The 21798-nt window shown below is 38.6% G+C and overlaps 1 long non-coding RNA gene across 1 annotated transcript in view; it reads right to left on the reverse strand.

The window, feature by feature from the left end:
- Positions 1-21798, reverse strand: part of LOC144991891 (uncharacterized) — a 69475-nt gene that overhangs the window by 30972 nt on the left and 16705 nt on the right. Inside the window, exon 3 of the long non-coding RNA XR_013655554.1 lies at positions 8809-8986. This is a non-coding gene — a long non-coding RNA (uncharacterized LOC144991891). The remainder of the gene's footprint in view (positions 1-8808; positions 8987-21798) is intronic.

Consider the following 21798-nt stretch of genomic DNA (forward strand, 5'->3'; position numbering starts at 1 on the left):
TGCCCTGTTGGCTCTATTTCAAGGAATGGATGTTGTACTTTGCATAATCTGAATGTTGTTTGGTGAGCTCACCAGGACCATGACAGGCTGGTGAACAAAAGTAATTAAAAAAAGTAAAAAAATAAAATAAATAAAAGCTCAATAAGACAAGCTAGCAGTGAGACAGAAAAATGAAATTATTGATATTATGAGTTTGCCAAATCAGAAATAAAGCTTTAATTGCCTTCCTGGGCCTTAAAAGTTATTATTGGTTATTGGTTGCTCTAATTGTCAAGGTAAACTTTTTATTTTGTGGCGCAGATTTTGCTTAGCTTTAATAAACCTAATTTTTTGACCCATAATGTCTAAAGCTTGCCAGGAAATGAATGACAGTTAACAGTTTATATTTTAGAAAAAACTAGGTGATGAGAGAAATGGGACCTTATATTCCTTGGAGATTGGTGAAAACTTCTCTTTTGACATTTTTAGCAAATATTTACATTCAGGTAATTTGCACATAAAATGAAATACAATAAAAAGTAAGATGGTACAAAGCATCAAAAACATTAAAGCCGTTATTGAAAACTTTAACATTCAACTTTATGAGGGTACGAGCTAATCTGATTTAGTGCTACTAAAAGGACAAAATCAAAATCAAAATAAAACGTTTTGTTGTGTTTCGTTAAAATCCTTTCTAAATTCAGGAAAGTGCAAATAAAAGCATTTGACCTCTTGACCACCATCTCTGAGAAGCTGTGCAAAGCTGTTGAATAAAACATCAAGACACTTTTCCAGACAGGTTTCTTTTCTTTTCTTTTTCCTACAAGCCCCTTAATCTCAACAGTGAATCAGCTTTGCTGTGAAACAACATCTGAAAATTTTCACTATGATGTCTGGCCATTCTGAAACTTAAGCCTGAAGCAAAACATGGTCATCTCTCAAACAGCTTGAGTGAAATTGTTTCCTTTTTCCGAGTAACAAGATTTTCTAGGATGTGGGGCTGTCAGGGAGACTTGCATGTGGGGCAGAAATTCTCCTTTTTTTGTGGTAGACACATTACTGAAAACAAGATGTCATGTTTTAAGATTATTTTCTGGTCACACACGAATAAAATACAAAAAACTCCCTCTTGTCTGCATGAGTTTTTCCCAAATCCCAATGAAATAAATCCCAGTTTCGCTCTTGCTCCTAAATCTTTGCACAAATGTGCTCTCTGTCCTGTACTCTCCTTTTTTTTTTATAATGCCAGAATAGTGAGTGCTTAGGTTGAAGTGGAACAACCTTGCTACCTTCAACACTCCTTCCACTGATGGATCTTTGCCCAAAAATATTTGCTCTGTAACACAAGCTTGTCTGTCTAATGTTTTTACTTCAAACATAGCTATTAATCACCTTAATCGCCCTCAATTAACCCCCGAAAACCAGAGGCACTCTCTGCATGACACAGACTGAACGTTCATGAAGTCATCTCCGCCACGCAGATGATGAATCGCACCATTCAAGTGATATTCAGATGACAAAATTTAAGGCAGAAGGAAACAGCAGAGACTACCACAGGGAGGATGGAGGAGATCGTCACAACAAAAGGAGGCAAATGTTCCCGGCGCTGTGAGTGCAGGTGCACAAGGCTTTGTCTTAAAAAAAAAAACATTTGATTTGATTCAGTTGTTGTCAAAGCTACTGTGAAAAAAAAACCTTTAAAATCCACCAAAAACGTGATTCTTTTTCAGTACCAACTTTTGTCACTTTTGCTTACTCACCTGTTGACGTAATACATTTAGGAATGAAACTAAGAAATGATAAATTAGGTCAAAGATAAAATATCTTTTTGGAATTAAGAAAAAAGAAAAAGAAAATTAAAGGAACTTTTAATCTTTAACTGACTTTAACAGACTGTAATCTGGTCAGTAACTTTCATACGTCATAAAATTGACAAAAATATGTAATTTAAAAAAGAAGTCCGGACATGATATTCCGACTGCAATTAGATCACATTTTCTGTCTCATTCGAAGGAAACGAAATAAAAAATAATTTACAGTAAAGACTGATGAATTTTTCATGCAACAGGCCTTGTTACCAGTGGGGTCAGGATTTATTCTTGTACTGTTGGTTTCTTATTGAGTTACTGGGATGGGGTTAGTTGCCAAAACTTTGATATGAAAGATGGAAGACTGATCCTCCTGAGCGTAGCTAATGCCGCTTCCCTCCTTTGGTCTCACATCAGACGGATCATCATAAATGAAGTCAGTCATGCTGTTGACAGCGAGGAGGATGAGTGGGGATCTAATTTGACTGGTGATGTAGCAGTTACCGGATAGCGTTAAATAGGGTATTTCAAAATAAGTGCAGTGGGTCTTAAGACAGTATTCATACACAGGAAAACATGAAGAAAAAAAAACTTATGGGGAAGATCTAATTAAATGAAATAAAAAAAAAAGGTTCAGCTTCCAAACTTTTAAGAAGACTAACAGCTAGTTTTCATTTGAAGAAACCAGGCCCAACGTAGTCATTTCAAAATAGTTATATATCATTAGCAAAAACAAAATTATCTTTAAAGAAACATTGCATGATCCATTTGTTGTGCATTTAATAGAGAACTTTAATTTTAAAAATGTAATGAAAGTTTTTCATGTAGTTTAGGGTTTAGTCCCCTAAACTTGAAGATAACCACAATATTTACCGGTAATACGTTTGCGTGGGGGTGAGAATTTAATGTGTTTAAGGGTTAAGAATGGCATAAAAATGTTGTTTAATTTTTCATTTGGATGGCTCGTTTTCCAACCTTTCATGTGACTATTGTTTGCATGAAATTTATTCTGGTTTCAGCTTCTTTTGATTGTTATAGTCGCATTTGGAAAAACGTTGACCTAAGGTTAAAAAAAAATTACATTTTGTAAAATTTTTATTTTCTGCAACAAAAATGTCACTTTTCTTCATTTTGATTTTTTTTATTACATAAGCTAATAAAAATATCCAAAACTTTAGATATAGAGTAGGAGAAAAAAGTATTTAGAATTTGAGGTTTGAAATAAACTCAACATATTTAATTTTTTTCTTATAAAGAAATTGTTTAGGTGCAACTGTACATTTGGCAAAGGATGATGTACTTTACGGTTCGTAAACGTTATGCACCGACTATTTTATGGAGACTTGAAAATCGATATTAAATCTGAATTCAAGGACGGTCACAGCTGAAAATAGAGCTCCTTCACAAAACATTTGCATGGACTGTGTTCTCCAAATATTAGAAAATGTTCCAGCAAAGATAACTTTTTCTGTAAAGTCCATTTCAGAGTAAACTCGGAGCGTGTTATACTAGAAGTGATGCAAATTCAAGCTGGCTTAGATTGGCTTAAAACTGCAGCGTGTGGTCACCGATGTTTTCTAACAATCCATCAAAGTGATGTGTCGGGTCGAAAAAAAAAAGTTTCTGCCATCAAAGATTAATAGCATGCTCACAGACAGTGGGTACACTGTTACGTGTGAGAGGAAAGAATCAAAAAGTATGGAGAGACAGCCGACAGAAAGACAAGGCAGTGGAACGATTTAGTCGTGTGTCACTCCTCACTACGTAAGCGGTTATTACAGAAAGAGCAGTGAAAGCTTGGAGGCCCTGCGACAACCATTTATCAATCATCATCAGGGGAGGGGGAAAGGCTTTCCTTTCCTCCCAGAGTTTTCCACTAGTAGCACTTAAGTTTGTGCACTGCCGTCCTGACACCCGACTGAGGGCGGAGTGAATAAATGGCGGGAATTAGATGGCTGTTAACTGACACGGCTGAAACACTGACAGACAAATGGGAAAACACGGCAGTGACATTGCTGACAAATGTGGCCTCTGTTCTCTCAGAAAATTAGAGTGTAATATCATTTGTGGTGGCAAAAAATAGCATCGATGTTGTCCCACAGTGGTGCAGAGATCCCACTGAAGGAAATGGAATGTGATCTTTTTTTAAGCAGGGTCATTTTCCTCATTACAACTTGCTGTAATGGCAATTTATTACAAAGAGTCAAAGCTGACAAATGATGTTCAGTGAAGCGTGGCGCAGAATAACTGCTTCTTAATGTCAAAAAGAAAAAAAAGAAAATCAAAGATCAGTTAAGTTGATTTGGACATCTTACTCATGCTTAGTGCTTTCTGGAGGTCTTCAATTCACAGCAAACTGGTTTAGGGAGTCTATAATAAGGAACAGAAATGTGCAGAGGATACCTACTATTGGTATAGCTTTTACTCTAGGAAAGGACTTTGAATTAAAGGATTGGAATGAGGTAGCTGTCAAGTTCTCATTGTAGTAAATTGTTCTAGTATGCAACTAAAAAAACCCTTTTCTTAGTGTGAAAAAACACTTTGAGCACAAGTAAAAGAGATAATAAAAAACAGGTGAGCAAAAATAGTAAGATGTTTTAAGTGATTCAGCAAGGCTGTCCCTGAAAATCCATAATCTAGTAAAAAGATACGTGGAATTTACTTGGAAAACATCTGGTCTTTGACAAGAAAGCATTTTTTGTTAAGGTGCAAACTGTCAAAATGAAAAGAAAACAAAAACAACCATCAAGATTATTTTAACAACTACATAAAACATGGACTGTTGAATACTAATTAAATGCAACTCACCAAATTAAACCAAAAACACAAAAACAAAAACTGATTTACAAATTGTTTGACCGTCATGTTTGTGCTTTTATTTTGATAGAGAAACTGTTTAAACTTAGATATTTTCAAATGATTTATATCATGCAAAAAAAAAGTAGCAGTTGAAACGATTTGACTGAAATGTTTACATTTGTTATACTCTTTAAAAATGGTTTAGGTCACATAAAAAAAGTTATTCTAAATAAATGAGAAATTTCACAGCTTTTTTTCTCTAAAGAACTATATTGTGGACACAAAGACACAAGGCTGTAATAGACAATCTTAATGTCAAATGTAAAAAATGGTTTGTTTATTAGACTTAATTTAGCAATAAAACTTTTTCTTGTTTGCTTATTTATTTTCATATACGTTAAAATAAAAACACCACTGATTTTTCTTAAGTCCAATTTTATTTTACAACTTCACACACTTTTGAGTTAATCATCTTAAGTGTGAATATATTTAACAAAATACTTGATGTAGTTTTTGTAAAACGCAATAAGAATGTCAAAAAACACTTTTTCCAAGATTTAAAAAATATCACCCCCAACATTAAGACTTTATCAAGTAAAAGAAAAATAGTTCAAAAGATAAGAATGATCTTTTTTACCTTCTTATGACATTAATGAAATGGTTAAACCTGATGAGTTTATTTAACACAAATATTTTACAATGAACTTCAATTTATTTAACAGGGCATCAGCTTCACATGCTTTCCAAATACATAATAAATGCGTCTTGAATGTTTCTGTGTTTTAGCTATATACGAAATTCTAATTGTTATCTGATACTAAAAGTGTACTCAGAGAAGGAGCAGGGGCCATCATAGGCAGTGGGTACACTGGATGTGGTAATAAGTTTGGTCTAAGGCGTGAATTTATAAAGATTTTTAAAACTTCTCACTCCTTTTAGGATTTTTGTTGTTTCTTTCTTTTTCCTTTTCTCTTTTTCTCATTAAAATGTCCAAAATAAAATATATCAATCCATGGGCAAAAACAGACTAGAAATTAACAGCATCTTTAAATGACGAATTACACTTAAAAAATTGATGCTTGGAGAAAGATTTTAGAAACCACTGATTAATCACATGGGCTTCATTTCATGGATCAGATGCTACAGACAAATGCTTGACTGCACATGTAAAAAGAAGGAAAGAGATGGCAGACAAAGAAGAACAGAGAATGGAGACTGCAGGGCGGCTGATTGTCAAACTGCATGTCAGACCTGCACTCCTCTTTCCCACAGTCTCAAACTCAACATGGATTTCCTCTGGCTCTTTGCTTGAATCTCCCTCTTTCTGTCAGATGTAAATTTGTCAATTTTTTTTTTTTTCTTCAAGCCAGCTAATCAGTCGTTGATAGTAAATCAGTGGTGCATGGAAATGAGGTTCTGACTTATTTACTAGTTTGAATGCATGAGGCAAAAGCTTCATAACAGATGCACTCAACCAGGTGGCAGGCAGGCCGCATCCCAACAATTCAAGTTTGTCAAATATGTCATTTTTGGGGTTCTGTTTGCCCACCTTTTTTTGCACTGCCACTGTGCACAGGGGATGGCATCACGAAGAAAGAGGAGTGAAATCACCGTCTGTAGCCTAAATTCTGCTTTTTGAACAGCAAAAAATGGTTTTGTTCAGGTACTGTATTATGCATTATTTTACACATTTTTCAAGCATCTTTTTGTGTGCGATATTGTTGACCTGTTAGAAGCTAACAGCTAGCACCCAGCAAGCTGCAATTATTTTCTAGTTCTGCTTCTGCTCCAACCCAGGTTTTCCCTCTTCAAAAGCCAATTCAGTCTGTTTTTTAAAAGACATTGTTCTAACCTTGTTATAGTTCAGAAATGATATAAAACTGAATCCAGATAAGATAATTTAGAGATATCTCTAACACAGAAAAAATTTGTTTTCCCAACTTTGTTTCTAAAAAAAAAAAGATAGAATATTTGCTAAAACATGCAGTGCTTTCTATTGGAGTAAAAAAACTAACTAAATTGCTTAAATTATAAGTAACAATATAACTTGAAGTGAGATTTCGCCAACAAAATGGATTTTATGGTGGCCCTGAAGTGCAAATGAGACCAACAAATCACTCTAAGCACAAACATAAAGATCTCAATAGGAGATAAAAAAAGAAAAGAAAAATAATTAAAAAAACATGACATTTCAGGAATCAAAACACAATTCCAAAAAATTGAAACGTTTCAGAAAACAAAAGTAATTTCCAGAAAACAAAATGAAATGTGTAAAAAAGAAAAGTAGGAACTATGGGAAATCACTGAATGATGAAGTTGGCCCATCATTTCAACTGAAAGTTATTTGACATGAGCGATACTGGATATGTTCCGAACAGATCATAAAACTTTATTAGAACGCATTAGGAAATACTAATATGTCAAAAATCAAACATCATCATCCAATCAGCGATGTCCCTCAGTACCCACCTTGTTTCCTTTTTATTTTAGTTTTAGGAATTGTATTTTGATAGCTAAAATGTACTGCTTTTTGTCAAAACACAGAAATAGGATCAAAGAAGACACAGAACCTATTTCTCAGCCATGATACCTTTGTTACACTTTTTGTAGGGTGGCTCTGCTACCGAAGAGGATTGGGGCCATAGAGAAAAAAAACAAAAACGAATCCTCTTCCGTACCCTGCAAAGCTTTATGTAAAAAAAAAAATAAAATAAAATATAAAAGTCCATGCAAAGGCCAACTACACAATTGAGCGCAAGGAAAAATCCACACTCCTTCCAGCTGTGTCAACAGGTGTACATTTATGTAGTCGCGTACTGATATTTGACTACTTGGCAGCAGCAAGTGAGTGTAAATTTGAATTTTAAAACGTGTTTTGGGGGGGTGACGGATAATATAACTGTAATTAATGATCTTGCTCTGCTGGCAATAAGTCATGTTTTGTCATTTCCTTCTCACATGCTAGCACAGTCCATATAACTAATCTCTTCAAAAGGTCAGCAATGCCAGAATGTGTCAGTTGATGCATTTAAATAGGCACCTTTACGCACGCTGAAATGGAGTTCTCTGGAGATTTGGATCTGCGACAGAAATCTACAACCTTGTTGTTGTTGTTTTAGTCAAAGCAACCAGGAGGAAAGAAATTGTGTGTGTCAGGAAAATGGAGCGAAACCAATTTTTTTCTTAAATAGGCTCATGTGTGGCACTAAAACATTTTTGTTTCTAATTTTGTAAAATGCCTGAGAGTTCACTAATAATAGTGTTGAGAACTGCTTTACTTCATCTGAGGACAACCTGATCTAGTCTGCAACACAGCCAAAATACACTCAAGACAGTAGAAATAATAAAACACATGCAAGAAAAACAAGTTCCCTGTGACTCTCATTATAAGTTGTTGTAAAATGCATTAGTCTAATAAAAAAGATAGACATATTTTGTTTTTAATATGATTTGGTATAAAGTGTAAAACTCCACCAGGCAGCTTTATTTAACAAAAGTATCTCCCAATATATTGTAATTATTTTTTTAAATAAAATATTCTTATTATTGCTGTTTTTGTTTTAAATTTCAATTCATTTCCTTTTTACATACATTACAAATATGTTTTACCACTTTTATATAGCCTTTTTAAAAATGGTAAGAAAAAAAATCCTGGGTAAAAAACAGAAATTAAAAACAGTCTGACCTTTAGACTATTCAAGCAAGCTATTTAAGAAGTGAATATAATTTAGAAACCAGAGCGCCTACTCAAAGCTAAAACTATGTTTTGGTTAAAGAGAAAGCAATCCTTTCATTCACCTCAATTCCAAAGATCCTGTCACATTCTAACAAAATGTACACATTTAAATTCTTTTATGGTAGAAATATTACTGTGTGGTATTTCAAGTCCTGGTATGATTTATGTCAGAAGTAATTTTATCTGACTCCCAGGGTGCTTTTAGAACGGATTCTGCCTGCAGGAGCTGTACGGGTGTGCTTTGATCACAAAGAAAGGGCATTTTTATTTCCACAGCATTTAATATTCAGAACCCCTTTTGCTCAAGATGAGTGGACTGCCCTTATGTCCTTCAGCGAGTGCATTAGAGCACCCAAATAATCCTTTGCTGAATGCCCTCCCAGCTATAATTCATTATCCTTACAACCCACAGAAAGCTTCCCTGCAGCATTTTTCCACAGGTCACACCAGGTACAGTGCTTCTGACTTACTCCCTCTGGTACACACCGAGTCCTGATTGCGTGCCGGAGCAGTCTTCTGAGGTCGGTAGTGGCAGAGCACATGCGATAGTTGACGTGACGGGACAAAATGGGCTTCTGAAGCTGAATGAAGTTGGGGTCGTTGGTGTCAGTGTAATTGGATCTCTGTGTTTGGCTGGGGAGGAGTGACCGGCAGCAGGATGATCCTGGACAGGAATAAATAGAGGAAAAATACTGGGTTTTCAAATATTGCTGTAACCTAAAAGGATTCAGTGGATCGTTTAAAGAGGGAAGGTGTAGAAAATACTAATACTGTGGGGCAAAAATGTATTTAGTCAGCCACCAACTGTGCAAGTTGTCCAACTTAAAACAATGAAAGACTGTAATAAAGAAAAGAAATCAAGAAAATCCCATTAAAAAAATTTATTCGTAAATTATGGTGGAAAATAAGTATTTGATCAGTAACAAAAGTCCAAATCAATACTTTGTTATATACCATTTGATGGCAATGACAGCAGTCAAACATTGTAAGGCTTTACAAGGTTTTCACAAACTGTTGCTGGTATTTTGGTCCATTCCTCCATGCAGATATCCTCTAGCCCTCCTGTCGTGTTCGGGTCAAATCTGACCGTTTTACAACTTATAATACTCATAAATATTATGTTTTACATCTGATTACCTCAAGACCTTATGATATCCTTCACACTGTGTACTTGAACATATAAAAGTGATGATCACCTATTTCATTCAATTTTGAGTGTTTTAATCAACCTTGTTACACCTGTGGTGTTCCCGGTCAAAAGTGACCGTCATAGGAAATGAATGGGTATCCAGAGTAAATTCATTCAACATACAGAAAACATCCCCATACACACTGCCCCAGCTCACTCACACACTCTCTCACACACACACACACACACACACACACACTCTCACACACACCGACACACACACCCACACACACACACACACCCACCCCCACACACACACACACACACACACACACACAATTTCTTTTGTGGGTACACATGTCTTTCTGCTTATGTGCCGATCCTCTCACGTGAACCAACTTCCTAATGATACAATGTATCATATGTTTACACAGACTAGACAGGTGTCTTTTGAACCCATTTCTTTCCCACGCTTCTGTACCTATCACACGTGAACCACACCTTCCAGACTAATCAATGTATCATATGTTTACACAGACTAGACAGGTGTCTTTTATATGAACCCATTTCTTTCCCACGCTTCTGTACCTATCACACGTGAACCACACCTTCCAGACTAATCAATGTATCATTTTTACACAACCCCATACTATATATAGCTCGATGTTTGCCTTGCATTCCTTTTACTCTGAGCACAATGAGTAGACGACTGAAGCGTTTTTCTGTGGAAGAGGTTCTGGTCCAGGTTCTTGGGCATGATGAAGAGGGCACTGAAATTGAACCAGAGATAGAGGAGGATGTCTCTGAATTGGAAGACATCACAGATTTTGAACCAGACTCTGAGGAGACTGACCAGTCAACAGATGGAGAGGGAAAGGCACTTGAAGAACAGGCACCTGAGGAAACATTTCAGTCCAAAAGTGGACACTTGCTCTGGTCATCATCCCCCCAGGACCGAGGAGGTAGAGCGAGAGTGGAAAACATCATAAAGATGACACCAGGACCAACGCGTTATGCAGCATCTTGTGTGGATGACATCAAGTCCAGCTTCCAACTCTTTTTACCAGAGTCCATTGAGGGAATTATACTTGAGATGACAAATCTGGAGGGGAAGCGTGTGTTTGGGGACACCTGGAGAGAAATCGACCTGGTAGACCTCCAAGCCTACATAGGTCTGTTGATTTTAGCTGGAGTGTTGCCAGAAAAGGAAGCGTTGTGGCCTCTGTGCCCCTAGAGACATCAAAACGAGCCTGACATGCTGCAAATGTAATGCTTATGTTTGCAAGGCCCACTCTGACCTGAGTGTCACATGCCACTCATGTGCATGTATACACACACAAACACACACACATACCCACACACACCCTGTTGAGTTTGGTGTTTGGTTTTCCATTTATTTTTTGTATTATATGTTCATTTTGTAGTTCATTTTCAGTGCCCAATTGTATTTTCACTGATGTTATTTAATGTTTACATCTACAAATTGTCGTTAGACACTACTTTTAAATGTTGTTCTCAACTAAAGAATGTTTAATAAAAAAATTGGTGGTGAAATTTTTTTTGTGTGCTAATTTAAGACCAGTTAAAACAGACCGGTCAATTTTGACCGGGAACACTAAAGTAGGGGGCTGAATGCGAACACGACCGGAGGGCTAGAGCAGTGATGTTTTGGGGACTTTCAACTCCCTGCAAAGATTTTCTATGGGGTTGAGATCTGGAGACTGGCTAGGCCACTCCAGGACCTTGAAATGCTTCTTATGAAGCCACTCCTTTGTTACCCGGGTAGTGTGTTTGGGATCGTTGTAATGCTGACAGACCAAACCATGTTTCATCTTCAATGACCTTGCTGATGGAAAGAGGTTATCTGCTACATGATATATCACTGTGATCTTTATGTTTTTGCGTTGCGTGATCTATTGATGTGATTTGCACTTCAGGGCCAATTAAGGATGGAGACCTCTAATGTTACACTAAAATAATCTGGAGACACTTCTAGTTTGGACACTCCAGATTCTTAGTGCTCTTATGAAGTGGAGTTTACTTTGTGTTTCTTCTTCTGCACTTCTTTTAAAGTCATGCCATTTCTGTCATCTCTCATTTCAAAACTGCTTTGCTCTGCTTCTTGTCCAGCACCTTGTTGTCTGCTGGAGGTGTAAAGCTTCAAATCCCACAGGATCTCAGCTGTTCTTTTGTTGGATGTCCCAGGGGCCTTTAGAGGCTCTCCTGTAAACCTGAGTACAGATGGAACTGTACTGCTACACAATCCCAGGGGGGTATTCCAGGAAGCATGTTTAAACTAGCCTGACCCCCTCTCTTCCTGCATCGTGCAACATGTAAACCCGGTGTGCAAATACTTGGTGCAAATACGCCACATCATCAGTATAATATAACATCAATAAAGGACATCACAAATGACATTTATATTAAATAATTAAAAATATCACAGAAAATTATTATGAACAATTATTATCAAAAATTAGATGCTTATTAAATAAAGAAATAAATATTAAATATTAAATAAATACAGCTGCAAAGGTGTAAAAAACATGCGGTCTGCAAAACATGTAAACCCGGTGTGCAAATACTTGGTGCAAATACGCCACATCATCAGCGGCGGTGGATGTGTCATTACTTTTTATTAATAAGTAAAAAAAGGATGTCCCTGTCACAAGCCACTCATTTTCATGGCACTATTTAAGCACCGGTTGTTGTGTTACCGCAACATTTTGATGTGTTTTTGTTTCCACATAGTTATCCATATTCATTAGTTAATGCTTGTGTCTGTCCATTTTCAGAGAATGAAGAGAAATTCAACATATATTCTTATTTTAAGAATAAAAGTGCAGCAGAAGGAGTGAAAGAGATGGTAGGGGAGCAACAGAGGAGTAGTGAGGAGGAGGAAGATGAGACAGAGCAGCATGAATGACAGAAGAGAATAAGGAAGACAAAGATGAGACGGCATCAGAGGAGGGACAGTCAGCATCATTGGTCAGAGAAACAAGGCAGAACTCAGCATAAGCAGGGGCTCCACCTGTTCCTGGACCAACAGGTGAAGTTAGAATTATGTTACCCTAATAATAAAAATGTTTCATGATTATAAGTCTGAATAGAAATGTCTACAGATATAATTAATAATTAGAAGGATATTTTTATTATTATTTCAGAACAACAGATTTCATTTTTTGTTTATTATAGATATCTCTCAGTCAAGAGCCGAACACCCCAAGCAGACACACCAAAGCATTAAATATAAACAAAAATATCTATATATATATATATCAGTAGTAGTATCTACTAATGGTATCTACTAGTATTTATTAGTTATTATACTAGTAGTATCTACTATAAGTTCATGTTCTACAAAATATCAGTAGGCATTTATCTTTCTGTTGGTTTTCTAAAGGTTGTTTTACTACGTTTGGTAGAATGAATTTTAAAAATATAGCTCATGGTTTTTGTGTGCCACCCCAAGATTTAATGTGGCCCCCCACTGGCCACCCCCATGAAAAATTTCTGGAGGCGCCACTGCAGAAAACATGCAGAAACCATGACAAGGATTTGGCAAAGAACAGCTGCAGTTAAAGGACTAATTAAAAGCTGAGGGAGAAACTAACGAGACACAGCTGTGGCAACTGAACACAGGTGAGAGCAATTAACAGGAAGTGATTACAACACCGAGCACAGTGCCAGAGTAAAACACATTAGAAAATAAAACAGTTCATTATTCTAAAAGGGAAAAAAAAAATATGACTAACAGATTTTTTGAAAATGATGAAGATTGTTAAAATTCATAATTAACCAAACAGTGGTAGAAATTGAAAACATTTGTGTGGTAAAACTTCTTATAGTTCTCAACCATGAGCTTAGTGTCAAACCACATCCTAAATGTATAAAAGGCAAATATCAAACACTAATAATATAATATTAAAAAAGGGGGAGAATTGTTGTTCATTCTATATTCAAGATTGATTTTACTATGCTTCCATTATTGTGTTTTTTGAGCAAATGAAGTATATACAAAATAAATATGGATGTAATAATCAACGTTAAAAAAAGAGCAATAAAAATATTACATCCAGCTGGTTTACAGGAATCTACAGTTTCACTATTCAAAAAAAATTATTTGTTCTAAATTTTATTTGGTGACTTTCAAAGGGGGTATTCAGGCAGGACACATTTGGTTTGCTCAAAGGGAACCAGAGTTATTTCCCCCCCTTATAATCTGGAACAAATTGCCAGTCTGAACGCACCCAAGCGGACCCTGGTCCAGACCAAAGGAGCCGATACAGACGTTAAAAATTTGAGTGAAATGTAAAAATTGAATGAACTAAAAGCACAGGACTTCCATAATTTCTGTCTCTAGTTGCTTTGCCCCGCCCTCTTAATTCCTGACCAATAAAGTAAAGAGATTTTTAGTCACATGGTTTTGTTTACAAGCTTTGGTCCGGAACAGGGGGGTATTCCAGGAAGCATGTTTAAACTACCCTGACTTTAACCCTGAACTCTGACTGAAATCTGCCTGAACTTGCTTACTCTGGGTATGTCGGTTCCAAAAGACCGGATATAAGTTAGTGTAATTACGCTGGACTTGGTAACCCTGGGTTATTAAAGACATTCTCAATGGATCGCCCGTTTCCGAAGTCACCATAGAAACGCGTGGAGAAAAAAAAGAGAGCGCTATACTCCAGTGAGACGGAGTCGGAGATTTAAATGACGGCGTATGAAGATCATACGCCCATCAAAAAAGTAAAACTGCTGCATCAGCAAAAGAAAGAGATTCTGCTTGTAGAAAAAGAGAAGACAAAGTCAAAGCAAGTTTCTGATCTTATTTCAATTTTCCTTGTGACGCATATATATATACACAACTTATCCAAATTAAAATAATTCAATTGGTAACAAGTAATTGAGTTAAATTTATTCAAACTAATTTCTTATTTCTATCCAACTCAATATTTGTTTTACAACTCAAATTTACATATTTATCTAACTAAATGTCATATTACTCCAATTCAATTAAAGTTTTTCCATCTTAATTTATTGTAATTCTTGAACTCTCATATGTTTAAAAATATGAGCCTGCAGATATTCTCATTTTTATTAAAATAAAATTAATGAAACAAAACAAATTTGTAAATGTATCAGTAAACCACTTCCTGAATTTTTAATTACTTCACTGTGTAGTAGGGGTGCTTTATAAACTTATTATCCTCTCCGTCCTTCTCACTCATGGAGCAGAAGAATTAAATATAACAGTACAAAAAACTGGGCAAAACACAGTAAAACAGCTAAACAACTAAAAAAAATTGGTCAAAAACCCACACTTAAACCCAAATCCGTCCAGACAAGCAAAGGGAATGGTATCCCACAATTCCTTGCGGTGCCGATCTTACAGCAGCACCAAAGTTACACCTACTTAATTTAAATAATTTAATGAAAGTAAAATAACTGTCTGATAATTACGTGTTATTTTTAAGCTCACTTAACTAAAAATAGTTGATTTATCTTAACTAAAGCAAATAATTAAGTTAGATCAAAGTAAAAAGGTTTATCTTTCCAACATCCATACGTGGTCTTATCACCCTCTCACGGTGGAAAAAGTATTATCTGAGCTTCTTCATCCACTAAATTATTTTCAAATGTACACGCCATGCTCCTTCACCTCACTGAAAACAAACTAACCTTCAACTAAACCTGCTCCAGACCAGGTTATGTTCAGAGCATGAGTTGCCAGGGGAACTAAGCATACCCTGAAACATATCTCTGTTTTTGGAACCGAAAGCGGTGGTTGTACACTTCTTTAGCCTCAAACTTACCGCGGGAGCTAGCATAACCTGCTTTCTGGAATACCCCCCAGGACAGTCCTTTTGATGACAGTCTGAATACAGACCAAACGCAAGGTTCAGAACTCGATTCAGACCAAATTAAGTCAAACCAAATGGTTTTCCCAGTTTGAAACACCCAAAGTTTGCCAGTGCGGTCATTTTTTTTTTACAAAAGGAGAAAGCCACATTTTGATTTTGGAGGTACTTTTATCATGCTAATGTGAAATGAAGATGTTCTTTTTTGAGCAAAACTGTGGAATTATTTAACATCTTAAAATAAGTCAACACTGGAAATAAAGTAGACAACAGTCAACAAACATACATACAATTTTTGTTGTTTGTATGCAAGAAGCATTTTGTTCAATTAAATCAAAATTGTTTTTCTTTGTGAATAGTGCCTCTGGTTTTGGATGGGTTTGGATGAGCACGCTGCTTCAGCCCAGTCCTTTTTAGCTGATGTTCAAACAGTTTGAAGTGTTTGAAAGAACCAATAAACTTCAATTTAATAAAGAATGAACGACCCTAAAATTTCAAGCCCTTCTATTCAGAAAGTTTTGATATTCAATGTTACAATGTTGTATCCACTGCTAATTGCTAGCTTTATTCTGCTTTCTTTTTACTTTTTTGCAGCAATTCAACCCCTGGGTTGAGGATGAACAAGCCAAGGTTGACTGAAGTCAGACTCACAATGAAAGTATTTTTTAATTATTCCTTCGGTTACAGTCAATTTTTCTCCTAATATGATTAAAGCCTTTTCACTTTGACCGTTTTTCTTAAAATGGTGTCAAATATTTCTCCCTCCAACACTTTAAGGTTAATGCATTTTTATTTGGGCAGATATTCAGGAGCTTTGTGATCACTTGTAATCATTTGAGGGGATATGGATTTTACATCATAAAGAAGACATACAAATACAGAGGCACACACATGCACATAGACAACACACAACACTGCCAGGTTAAAAAGTGTGAGGGTGTTTGGCAGCAGTTGTTGGCAGAGTTCCAGCTCTACATGTAAAGCTATGTAAGCTCTCCAAATGTAAATGCCTGTATGTGAGTGAGCTGTACATCTGTTCCTCCTCTGTGCTAGAAAGTGCCAGTCAGCAGTTTATATCACAGTGGGAGAGTGTAGGAGAGCAGTCAAGCAACATAGCACTCCGAATTTCATGTTGATACAGCACAGTTCCTTTTTTCACTTTGCTAACTTTAGTGCATGCAAGTCTAAATGACTTCAAAAGACAGGAAATGTCAGAATAAAACAGTACTTTTTATTCAGTTTTACTATAGGAAGCTGAGGGAGAAACAGTTCAGCAGGTTGTGTTTTTTTTGTGGCCAGGACTAATTAGTGAAGTGGGCTGTGGATGGAGGGCTGTGTGCTGACAGCAGAATGGCTGCTATTCTTGAGTTACACATGGTGAACTCCATCCATTTGACTCTTTTCTCTTGTGGCTCTGTTGTGCAAACACCAGCTAACATTTTGCAGTAAAGACAACAAAAGGAATCTGCTGGCAAAAGAAAATAATATCACAATGGGAATCACAAGACAAGTCAAATATATACCAGGAATATCAATTTCGCTAATCAATAGTTAAATTACAAAGCTGACAATTGACAAAAGATGCACAAAAATAGTTTCAATAAAATATTTATTATTATTATTATTATTTTTCAAATTAAAAAAAACATGCAAATAAAACTTTCACTAGTATTTTTGTTACATTTTTTTGTATCTTTTCTTGCCTATATTTGTGAGTCAAATGTATGATTAATGCATGTTTGTTTGTACAAAATTCCCACTTTCTTTACACCGTGAACAAGGAAGTCAAAATGTTCTATTCAATGTTACACAATTGTACCAAATCATGGGGAAAGTGAATCTTGCATTTCTACTACATTACAATTCTTACATTACAAGTGCCAAACATTGCTTTTGTGCTAAATTTAAGAAGTATCTATTATTTTACCACATTACAACCAGACTATATATGATCTAGGTGAAAGGTTTTTCTTCATTTTACTTGCTTATTAGCAAATTTAAAAAACACAACCTTTTTTTTTTCTAAACATTTTGGTTTTGTTGTTTTGTATCAAAGGGAAACAAAACCGTGGCGTAAGAATCGAGGTTTGAAGCATATGGTGAGGAATGTGAATCGTTGTATCCTAATTATAAGCAGGTTACTGCTTAGATGGTTTTCTGTTACAAGATCATACATTTCATGATGCCACTAAACCAAAATACAAAGTAACCCGTTTTTGTGGCGTAAATAACTTGTCTCCTCTTGGATCAAAAGTAATTCCTTTAAAATTAGCAGTTTTCTCTTTTATAGGCTACATTTTGTTCACAGTTAAGCTGGTGTTTCACGTGGGTGTGGATGTTGTTGGTGGACCTTTAGTGTTCTCCTCTACAAGATTTTAAAACATGCATTTTAAGAAGCTCTCACTTTTGTTTATGATTCAGAAAGATAATTTTCCTGTCTCATTTCTTTGTCGATGAGTGTCTTGATTTAACAAGCTTAGAAATTGGACTCTAGAAATTTCAAGAGTTTTCCAGCTAATTGCTGCTTGTGTTGCCTTGCCTGTTTGGTAGTGGTATTGAAGTAAGATCAAAACAAAAAAAGAAAAGAAAAAGGAATGTAGATTTATGTTTGTGCTTTTGTCCACACAGTCTTAGATCTATTTTGGAGCTGAATGTGACTTTGTATATATCACACAAAACCTGAGCTGTCTCTGTCTGGATTCCATCTGGATTAGGAAATAAGTGAAATAAAAATCATTATTCTATCTGTTCTCCCTTTGGTAAAGCTGGAAAAAATACAAGAATTAGATACAGACTTTTAAATAAAATAAAATTCTGAGCTGAACTTTTTTACTACTCACTTATTTTTCCTTTCATCTGGTTTTGACCTTAAGCTGTTGTGTCTGAAATGTTTCTGAGATGAGTGATGTCTGACTGAGTGTGATTAAATGATGAAAGGAAGAGAAGGTGAGGAGAGAGGCAAAAAGAAGTAGATGAGGAGCAGTTGCATCACTTTTCCTGGCTGATGAAAAGGTTGAAAACTCATGATGACACTAAACCATAATACCCTCTGAAAGTATATATATATATATATATATATATATATATATATATATATATTCAGGTTGCACCACATAATGGTTATTCAGACTGGGTCTGATAGCACTCGCCAAAGTTTTTTTTTATTGTTGGCCAAATCCATTCATTCTTCATTATTAGCGTAAATAAAGTATGGTTAGATCATCCACATTTTTCTTTTGTTAGCGTTGTAGGTGTTTCTTCAATTACCCCTCTTAAACATTTAGATTTTTTATTGATGTAAATCCTCAAAAGTCAAAAGATTTGTCAAAAATATTTAAGTGACAGTCTGATCCAGCTCTTTGTCCTTTTGGAGGCATCACAAGATTCTTAATCATGGTTTAAGAAAAATGTGCAAGAAAAACATCTTTGAAAGTAAGAAAAAAAAAAGAAATAAAATGTGTAGCTATAAACATCCAAAAATTTTTAGGTTTAAGTTCTGTAAACTAATCCGGTTTTGGCTCCACTTCTATAAATTCATGTGTAGTAGCAGTTTTGAGGTTATGCCCTACTTGCATTTAGGTAAGGTCTCTTCTGATTGGTTAACTTGAGTGATACAGCTAGGTGAAATGTGATGTCTTCTCCATTCAAAGAAATACCAATGAGCTGGAAGGGCTTTAGTTCTTCTACGAATGTATCTAGGTTTATCTTCAGTCTTAAAGAACTCTAGAACCATATAAAAAAGATCATGCCAATGTTAATGTTTGCTATGAACATATTTTTGTTTTCCTTCAAACAACAAGCACAACATGTGCAAGTGACCTTTTCCAGTTAAAAAATCTTTGTAAACGCACGTGTGTTTCCGGTTTCTGCGTGCAAAACTCTCGCCACCACGCAAGTTTTTACGTCTGTTTTTGGGCTCCACATACAAAAAGCATGACCATTGAATGCGGGTTGAAAACTAAACCAGGTCAAACTTGAACCAATCGAGGACCTGGATTTGGTAGTGACGTTTGGGTATTATCTTTTTTTTTTTTCTTTTTTTCTTTTTTTAACTTGTCCTGTCCAACAGCTAGGCAAACAGATGAGAGCTGAGGGCCTCTTGTGTTGGACATATTTTATTTTAACAAGAGGGGTTATTCATCTTCAGACAAACCAAAGGTATGTCTGAATAAACCCCTTTTGTAATTGAGGCCAAACTTTATTAATTTCAATCATGTTTGAAAATCTTTGGTGTTGGACCGGACGGAAAAGGAAAGAGGGGAAGAAGAGAGAGGGACGTTAGAGAGAGGGGGGGGTAGGAGGGTGATAATCGGAAGGGAAAGGGGGTAAGACCATGAAGCAGCATAGAGCAGACAGGCTTACTGGTTGTTTATCGTTACGGTATGGTTCAAATGTAGTACAAAAAGGGCGGGGCCTGTTCACACACACTCAAATATTATCAACACACCTGCTAGCCGCAAAAATGTCCACATGTCAACATGCACACAAAACAGATAGTGTTCACGAACGCATACCTATGCCTTTAAACCAACTAGTGTGAAATCTTTCATTCATTCAATCATGCAAACTATTAGTGCAAAGGTGAGCTAACACCTGTGCTCAGGTGAGTGTTTATGTTCTTCTAAAATGGATGGTGGAATGTGAAAAGAAGGAGGAGGAGCGCCCAGCCACCCCCACACCCATACCCCCGCCGCAGCAGCAGCGGCAGCCGGAATTCCCCCAACGCCACACGGGAACAGGCAGGGAACAACCGCCCCCCGGGCGACCAAGACCGCCACCCAGGCCAGGGCCAGCAGGACCGCCGCGAGGCCCCCAGAGCCAGAGAGCAGGGAGGCGCAGAGGGAAAGAGAGCGCCGCCCCAGCCCAGCCAGGAAAGCAGCCCCCCGCCGCGCCGGAAGAGCCCAACGCAGGGCCCCACCGGAGAGGGACGCCCACAGCCCCAGACGAGCACCCCACCACCACCCAGGAGTTCCGGGCATCCCCCCGCCCCGACCCCAGGTACGAGCCAGGACCCCCCAAGGGAGACCCGCTCCGCACTCCAGGCAGCCACCCCCCCGGCCCACGGTTGGTCCAGGTAGGAGCAAGGCAGGGGCCCGCCGCCCCCGCCCAGGAGGGGGGAACCCCGGGGAAAAAAGGGCGGCCCACAAGGGGTGTTATAAATATGGCCTGACCAGGCTCGGCCATGTTGGAAGTTTGGCGGGGCCCAGCGCCCAGGGGCAAGGACCAGGACCCACCCCCCAGGGACACGAACACCCCCGGCTCAGGTGTAATATGAACCCCCCCACCGCGCGGAGAGAGCACCGCCGGGCCCAGGGAGCCGGCACCCAAGGGACACGGCCGCCATCGCCAAGGGGCCCACACCCCCCACCAGGGAAGGGGTAGGGGACAGATGGACCCAGGTCCCACCTTCCTTGTAAAATGTGTGTGCGTGTATGGGTGCTTGAGAGGGTGTTTGTGTGCATGTGTGTGTGTTTATGTTTGAATGTATATATTGAAGGGGGAGAGGTGTCCGTACTAAGGGGGGTGCAGTTAAAATTGGCGAGTAGGGCACTAAGGGGACATCTCCTGATTACTCACAGTGATGTCCCCTCACCCTCCACACCAAGGGGCCCTAAATGTCTAAGGTGCGGTTAAAATTGGCGGGTAGGGTGCCAGGAGGACATCTGCTGCTTGCTTGCAGTGATGTCCAAGCACCCCCCCTACCAAAGACCCTACATGTCTAAGGTGCAAATAAAACCGAAAGAGGGGGGGCCCACTCCATACGGCAACCATAGGAGGGGGGCCACTCCCAAGTAGCCCCCCCCCAAGGCGCATCAAAGGCTAGACCCCCCACCCCCTCACCCTAATATGAGGTTATATAAGGAAGGGGGTAAGTTGGGGACAGCTGGTAGACTGTCCCCCGGTGGTCAAACAGCCGTCCCCCAGCCCACCCCCAGCAAAGGGGCCAGGGCCACCCAGCCCAGGGGCCCACCCCCGGAGGCGCCGACACCCCAGGCCCGGCACCACCCACCCCACACAGAGAGAGAGGAGCCAGAAAGCGTCGCCCCCCCCCCCCCCCCCCCCCGGAGCAAGCCCAGGCCCCCACCCCCAGACGCCGGCCCTAGAAGAGCTCTGGTCAGGCCTCGACGGGACCGAGGAGGCCAACCGGCCGAGGCAACCACTGATAGCCTCAGCGGAGACCCCGACCCGTTAGCCCCCCCGACCCGTACTAATAATGGGCCCCCCCTCCCCCCCAGAACGCCCCCCCACAGGACAGGGCCGACAAGCCCCCCACCCCACCCCAGACCCCGCAGCCGAAGCGGGTGACACCCAGAGCGACCGGGGGCCCCGAGAGGGTTGTCCCGTCCCGTCCCAGAGCCAGGGAAGGGCCGATCCCAGCCCCAGGTGCAGATGGGCAGCCCATCCGGCGCCGCTGGGCCCCCCCCACCCGAGCAGGGCCCCCCGCCAACCCCCCCCCAGCACAGGCAAAGGGACCACCCCCACAGGAGA

Source organism: Oryzias latipes, chromosome 4, assembly GCF_053564925.1.
Source record: "Oryzias latipes strain Hd-rR chromosome 4, Olatipes_Hd-rR_3.1".
NCBI lineage: Eukaryota > Metazoa > Chordata > Actinopteri > Beloniformes > Adrianichthyidae > Oryzias > Oryzias latipes.